We start from the raw sequence: 7500 nt of genomic DNA on the forward strand, positions 1-7500 counted from the left end.
AGGAGCTTGGAGAGAGAGGAGAGAGGAGCTGGAGAGGAGAGGAGAGAGGAGCTTGGAGAGAGGAGAGGGGAGCTTACAGAGAGAGGAGAGAGGAGCTTGGGAGAGAGGAGAGAGGAGCTTGGAGAGAGAGGAGAGAGGAGCTTGGAGAGAGAGGAGAGAGGAGCTTTGAGAGAGAGGAGAGAGGAGCTTGGAGAGAGGAGAGATGAGCTTGGGAGAGAGGAGAGGAGCTTGGAGAGAGGAGAGAGGAGCTTGGAGAGAGAGCAGAGAGGAGCTTGGAGAGAGGAGAGAGGAGCTTGGAGAGAGGAGAGAGGAGCTTGAGGAGAGAGGAGCTTGGAGAGAGAGGAGAGAGGAGCTTGGAGAGAGAGGAGAGAGGAGCTTGGAGAGAGAGGAGAGAGGAGATTGGAGAGAGGAGAGAGGAGCTTGGAGAGAGAGACGAGAGGAGCTTGGATAGAGAGGAGAGAGGAGCTTGGAGAGAGAGGAGAGAGGAGCTTGGAGAGAGAGGAGAGAGGAGCTTGGAGAGAGAGGAGAGAGGAGCTTGGAGAGAGGAGAGAGGAGCTTGGAGAGAGAGGAGAGAGGAGCTTGGAGAGATAGGAGAGTGGAGCTTGGGGAGAGAGGAGAGAGGAGCTTGGGGAGAGAGGAGAGGAGCTTGGAGAGAGAGGAGAGAGGAGCTTGGAGAGAGAGGAGAGAGGAGCTTGGAGAGAGGAGAGGAGCTTGGAGAGACGAGAGAGGAGCTTGGAGAGAGAGGAGAGAGGAGCTTTGGAGAGAGGAGAGAGGAGCTTGGAGAGAGAGGAGAGAGAGCTTGGAGAGAGAGGAGAGAGGAGCTTGGAGAGGAGAGAGGAGCTTGGAGACAGAGGAGAGAGGAGCTTGGAGAGAAGAGGAGAGAGGAGCTTGGAGCTTGGAGAGAGGAGATAGGAGAGAGGAGCTTGGAGAGAGAGGAGAGAGGAGCTTGGAGAGAGAGGAGAGAGGAGCTTGGGGCGAGAGGAGAGAGGAGCTGGAGAGGGAGGAGAGATGAGCTTGGAGAGAGGAGAGGAGCTTGCAGTGAGAGGAGAGAGGAGCTTGGAGAGAGGAGAGAGGAGCTTGGAGAGAGAGGAGAGAGGAGCTTGGAGAGAGAGGAGAGAGGAGCTCGGAGAGAGGAGAGAGGAGCTTGGGGAGAGGAGAGAGGAGCTTGGGAAGAGAGGAGAGAGGAGCTTGGAGAGAGGGAGAGAGGAGCTTGGAGAGAGAGCAGAGAGGAGCTTGGAGAGAGAGAGAGGAGCTTGGAGAGAGAGGAGAGAGGAGCTTGGAGAGAGAGGAGAGAGGAACTTGGAGAGAGGAGAGAGGAGCTTGGAGAGAGAGGAGAGAGGAGCCTGAGAGAGGAGAGAGGAGCTTGGAGAGAGGAGAGGAGCTTGGAGAGAGAGGAGAGAGGAGCTTGGAGAGAGAGGAGAGAGGAGCTTGGAGAGAGGAGAGAGGAGCTTGGAGAGAGAGGAGAGAGGAGCTTGGAGAGAGAGGAGAGAGGAGCTTGGAGAGAGAGGAGAGAGGAGCTTGGAGAGAGAGGAGAGAGGAGCTTGGAGGAGAGGAGAGAGGAGCTTGGAGAGAGAGGTGAGAGGAGCTTGGAGAGAGAGGAGAGAGGAGCTTGGAGAGAGGAGAGAGGAGCTTGGAGAGAGTGGAGAGAGGAGCTTGGAGAGAGAGGAGGAGCTTGAGTGAGGAGAGGAGCTTGGAGAGAGAGGAGAGAGGAGCTTGGAGAGAGAGGAGAGAGGAGCTTGGAGAGAGAGGAGAGAGGAGCTTGGAGAGAGAGGAGAGTGGAGCTTGGGAGAGAGGAGAGAGGAGCTTGGAGAGAGAGGAGAGTGGAGCTTGGGAGAGAGGAGAGAGGAGCTTGGGAGAGGAGCTGGAGAGAGGAGAGAGGAGCTTGGAGAGAGAGGAGAGAGGAGCTTGGAGAGAGAGAGGAGAGAGGAGCTTGGAGAGAGGAGAGAGGAGCTTGGAGAGAGAGGAGAGAGGAGCTTGGAGAGAGAGGAGAGAGGAGCGAGGAGAGAGGAGCTTGGAGAGAGAGGAGAGAGGAGCTTGGAGAGAGGAGAGAGGAGCTTGGAGAGAGAGAGGAGAGAGGAGCTTGGAGAGAGAGGAGAGAGGAGCTTGGAGAGGAGAGAGGAGCTTGGAGAGAGGAGAGAGGAGCTTGGAGAGAGGAGAGAGGAGCTTGGAGAGAGGAGAGAGGAGCTTGGGGAGAGAGGAGAGAGGAGCTTGGGAAGAGAGGAGAGAGGTGCTTGGAGAGAGGAGAGAGCAGAGAGGAGCTTGGAGAGAGAGAGAGGAGCTTGGAGAGAGAGGAGAGAGGAGCTTGGAGAGAGGAGAGAGGAGAGAGGAGAGAGGAGCTTGGAGAGAGGAGAGAGGAGCTTGGAGAGAGAGGAGAGAGGAGCTTGGAGAGAGAGAGGAGCTTGGAGAGAGAGGAGAGAGGAGCTTGGGGAGAGAGGAGAGAGGAGCTTGGAGAGAGAGGAGAGAGGAGCCTGGAGAGAGAGGAGAGAGCAGCTTGGAGAGAGAGGAGAGAGGAGCTTGGAGAGAGAGGAGAGAGGAGCTTGGAGAGAGAGGAGAGAGGAGCTTGGAGAGAGAGGAGAGAGGAGCTTGGAGAGAGGAGAGAGGAGCTTGGAGAGAGGAGAGAGGAGCTTGGAGAGAGAGGAGAGAGGAGCTGGAGAGAGAGGAGAGAGGAGCCTGGAGAGAGAGGAGAGAGGAGCTTGGAGAGAGAGGAGAGAGGAGCTTGGAGAGAGAGGAGAGAGGAGCGAGGAGAGAGGAGCTTGGAGAGAGGAGCTTGGAGAGAGAGGAGAGAGGAGCTTGGAGAGAGAGAGAGGAGAGAGGAGGTTGGAGAGAGAGGGAGAGGAGCTTGGAGAGAGGAGAGAGGAGCTTGGAGAGAGAGGAGAGAGGAGCTTGGAGAGAGAGGAGAGAGGAGCCTGGAGAGAGGAGAGAGGAGCTTGGAGAGAGAGGAGAGAGGAGCTTGGAGAGAGGAGAGAGGAGCTTGGAGAGAGAGGAGACAGGAGCTTGGAGAGAGGAGAGAGGAGCTTGGAGAGAGGAGAGAGGAGCTTGGAGAGAGGAGAGAGGAGCTTGGGGAGAGAGGAGAGAGGAGCTTGGAGAGAGGAGAGAGGAGCTTGGAGAGAGGAGAGAGGAGCTTGGAGAGAGAGGAGAAGGAGCTTGGGGAGAGAGGAGAGAGGAGCTTGGAGAGAGAGGAGAGAGGAGCTTGGAGAGAGAGGAGAGAGGAGCTTGGGGAGAGGAGAGAGGAGCTTGGAGAGAGAGGAGAGAGGAGCTTGGAGAGAGAGGAGCTTGGAGAGAGAGGAGAGAGGAGCTTGGAGAGAGAGGAGAGAGGAGCTTGGAGAGAGGAGAGAGGAGCTTGGAGAGAGAGGAGAGAGGAGCTTGGGGAGAGGAGAGAGGAGCTTGGAGAGAGAGGAGAGAGGAGCTTGGAGAGAGAGGAGCTTGAGGAGAGAGGAGCTTGGAGAGAGAGGAGAGAGGAGCTTGGAGAGAGGAGAGAGGAGCTTGGAGAGAGAGGAGAGAGGAGCTTGGAGAGAGAGGAGAGAGGAGCTTGGAGAGAGAGAAGAGAGGAGCTTGGAGAGAGAGGAGAGAGGAGCTTGGAGAGAGGAGAGAGGAGCTTGGAGAGAGAGGAGAGAGGAGCTTGGGGAGAGAGGAGAGAGGAGCTTGGAGAGAGAGGAGCTTGGAGAGAGAGGAGAGAGGAGCTTGGAGAGAGAGGAGAGAGGAGCTTGGAGAGAGGAGAGAGTAGCTTGGAGAGAGAGGAGAGAGGAGCTTGGAGAGAGAGGAGAGAGGAGCGAGGAGAGATGAGCTTGGGGAGAGAGGAGAGAGGAGCTTGGGGAGAGAGGAGAGAGGAGCTTGGAGAGAGGAGAGAGGAGCTTGGAGAGAGAGCAGAGAGGAGCTTGGAGAGAGGAGAGAGGAGCTTGGAGAGAGAGGAGCTTGGAGAGAGGAGAGGGGAGCTTGGAGAGAGAGGAGAGAGGAGCTTGGAGAGAGAGGAGAGAGGAGCTTGGAGAGAGAGGAGAGAGGAGCTTGGAGAGAGGAGAGAGGAGCTTGGAGAGAGAGGACGAGAGGGAGCTTGGATAGAGAGGAGAGAGGAGCTTCGAGAGAGAGGAGAGGAGCTTGGAGAGAGAGGAGAGAGGAGCTTGGAGAGAGAGGAGAGAGGAGCTTGGAGTGAGAGGAGAGAGGAGCTTGGAGATAGAGGAGAGAGGAGCTTGGAGAGATAGGAGAGAGGAGCTTGGGGAGAGAGGAGAGAGGAGCTTGGGGAGAGAGGAGAGAGAGGAGAGAGGAGCTTGGAGAGAGAGGAGAGAGGAGCTTGGACAGAGGGATAGAGGAGCTTGAGGAGAGAGGAGAGAGTAGCTTGGAGAGAGAGGAGAGAGGAGCTTGGAGAGAGGAGAGAGGAGCTTGGAGAGAGAGGAGAGAGGAGCTTGGAGAGAGAGGAGAGGAGCTTGGAGAGAGGAGAGAGGAGCTTGGGGAGAGAGGAGAGAGGAGCTTGGAGAGAGAGATGAGAGAGGAGCTTGGAGAGAGGAGAGAGGAGCTTGGAGAGAGAGGAGAGAGGAGCTTGGGAGAGAGGAGAGAGGAGCTTGGGGAGAGAGGAGAGAGGAGCTTGGAGAGAGGAGAGAGGAGCTGGAGAGGAGAGAGGAGCTTGGGGAGAGAGGAGAGAGGAGCTTGGAGAGAGAGAGAAGAGCTTGGGGAGAGAGGAGAGAGGAGCTTGGAGAGAGAGGAGAGAGGAGCTTGGGGAGAGGAGAGAGGAGCTTGGAGAGAGAGGAGAGAGGAGCTTGGAGAGAGAGGAGCTTGGAGAGAGAGGAGAGAGGAGCTTGGAGAGAGAGGAGAGAGGAGCTTGGAGAGAGGAGAGAGGAGCTTGGAGAGAGAGGAGAGAGGAGCTTGGAGAGAGAGGAGAGAGGAGCTTGGAGAGAGAGAAGAGAGGAGCTTGGAGAGAGAGGAGAGAGGAGCTTGGAGAGAGGAGAGAGGAGCTTGGAGAGAGAGGAGAGAGGAGCTTGGGGAGGGAGGAGAGAGGAGCTTGGAGAGAGAGGAGAGAGGAGCTTGGAGAGAGAGGAGAGAGGAGCTTGGAGAGAGAGGAGAGAGGAGCTTGGAGAGAGGAGAGAGGAGCTTGGAGAGAGAGGAGAGAGGAGCTTGGAGAGAGAGGAGAGAGGAGCGAGGAGAGATGAGCTGGGGAGAGAGGAGAGAGGAGCTTGGGAGAGAGGAGAGAGGAGCTTGGAGAGAGGAGAGGAGCTTGGAGAGAGAGCAGAGAGGAGCTTGGAGAGAGGAGAGAGGAGCTTGGAGAGAGAGGAGCTTGGAGAGAGGAGAGGGGAGCTTGGAGAGAGAGGAGAGAGGAGCTTGGAGAGAGAGGAGAGAGGAGAGAGGAGCTTGGAGAGAGGAGAGAGGAGCTTGGAGAGAGAGACGAGAGGAGCTTGGATAGAGAGGAGAGAGGAGCTTCGGAGAGAGAGGAGAGAGGAGCTTGGAGAGAGAGGAGAGAGGAGCTTGGAGAGAGAGGAGAGAGGAGCTTGGAGAGAGAGGAGAGAGGAGCTTGGACAGAGGATAGAGGAGCGAGAGGAGAGAGGAGCTTGGAGAGAGAGGAGAGAGGAGCTTGGAGAGAGGAGAGAGGAGCTTGGAGAGAGAGGAGAGAGGAGCTTGGAGAGAGAGGAGAGAGGAGCTTGGAGAGAGGAGAGAGGAGCTTGGAGACAGAGGAGAGAGGAGCTTGGAGAGAAATGAGAGAGGAGCTTGGAGAGAGGAGAGAGGAGCTTGGAGAGAAATGAGAGAGGAGCTTGGAGAGAGGAGAGAGGAGCTTGGAGATAGGAGAGAGGAGCCTGGAGAGAGGAGAGAGTAGCTTGGAGAGAGAGGAGAGAGGAGCTTGGAGAGAGGAGAGAGGAGCTTGGGGAGAGAGGAGAAAGGAGCTTGGAGAGAGAGGAGAAGGAGCTTGGGGAGAGAGGAGCTTGGAGAGAGAGGAGAGAGGAGCTTGGATAGAGGGAGAGAGGAGCTTGGAGAGAGAGAGAGAGGAGCTTGGGGAGAGGAGAGAGGAGCTTGGAGAGAGAGGAGAGAGGAGCTGGAGAGAGAGGAGAGAGGAGCTTGGAGAGAGAGGAGAGAGGAGCTTGGAAAGAGAGGAGAGAGGAGCTTGGAGAGAGGAGAGAGGAGCTTGGAGAGAGAGGAGAGAGGAGCTTGGAGAGAGAGGAGAGAGGAGCTTGGGGAGAGAAGGAGAGAGGAGCTTGGAGAGAGAGGAGAGAGGAGCTTGGAGAGAGAGGAGAGAGGAGCTTGGAGAGAGAGGAGAGAGGAGCTTGGAGAGAGAGGAGAGAGGAGCTTGGAGAGAGAGGAGAGAGGAGCTTGGAGAGAGATGGGAGAAGAGCTTGGAGAGAGGAGAGAGGAGCTTGGAAAGAGAGGAGAGAGGAGCTTGGAGAGAGGAGAGAGGAGCTTGGAGAGAGGAGAGAGGTGCTTGGGACAGAGGAGAGAGGAGCTTGGGGAGAAAGGAGAGAGGAGCTTGGAGAGAGGAGAGAGGAGCTTGGAGAGAGGAGCTTGGAGAGAGGAGAGAAGAGCTTGGAGAGAGAGGAGAGAGGAGCTTGGAGAGAGTGGAGAGGGGAGCTTGGAGAGAGGAGAGAGGAGCTTGGAGAGAGGAGCTTGGAGAGAGAGGAGAGAGGAGCTTGGAGAGAGAGGAGGAGAGGAGCTTGGAGCGAGAGGAAGAGAGGAGCTTGGAGAGAGGAGAGATGAGCTTGGAGAGAGAGCAGAGAGGAGCTTGGAGAGAGGAGAGAGGAGCTTGGAGAGAGAGGAGCTTGGAGAGAGGAGAGAGGCGCTTGGAGAGAGAGGAGAGAGAAGCTTGGAGAGAGAGGAGAGGAGGAGCCTGGAGAGAGAGGAGAGAGGAGCTTGGAGAGAGAGACGAGAGGAGCTTGGAGAGAGAGACGAGAGGAGCTTGGAGAGAGAGGAGAGAGGAGCTTGGGGAGAGAGGAGAGAGAGGAAGGAGGAGCTTGGAGAGAGAGGAGAGAGGAGCTTGGAGAGAGAGGAGAGAGGAGCTTGGAGAGAGAGGAGAGAGGAGCTTGGAGAGAGAGGAGAGAGGAGCTTGGAGAGAGGAGAGAGGAGCTTGGAGACAGAGGAGAGAGGAGCTTGGAGAGAGAGGAGAGAGGATCTTGGAGAGAGTGGAGAGGAGCTTGGAGATAGGAGCTTGGAGAGAGGGAGAGAGGAGCTTGGAGAGAGGAGAGAGGAGCTTGGGGAGAGAGGAGCTTGGAGAGAGAGGAGAAGGAGCTTGGGGAGAGAGGAGAGAGGAGCTTGAGGAGAGAGGAGCTTGGAAGAGGAGATAGGAGCTTGGAGAGAGAGGAGAGAGGAGCTTGGGGAGAGGGAGAGAGGAGCTTGGAGAGAGAGGAGAGAGGAGCTTGGAGAGAGAGGAGAGAGGAGCTTGGAGAGAGGAGAGAGGAGCTTGGAGATAGGAGAGAGGAGCCTGGAGAGAGGAGAGAGGAGCTTGGAGAGAGAGGAGAGAGGAGCTTGGAGAGAGGAGAGAGGAGCTTGGGGAGAGAGGAGAAAGGAGCTTGGAGAGAGAGGAGAAGGAGC

The sequence above is a fragment of the Somniosus microcephalus genome, unplaced genomic scaffold (genome assembly GCF_052327205.1).
Source record: "Somniosus microcephalus isolate GS21.2 unplaced genomic scaffold, FLI_Smic_1.0 unresolved_chr3, whole genome shotgun sequence".
Classification (NCBI taxonomy): domain Eukaryota; kingdom Metazoa; phylum Chordata; class Chondrichthyes; order Squaliformes; family Somniosidae; genus Somniosus; species Somniosus microcephalus.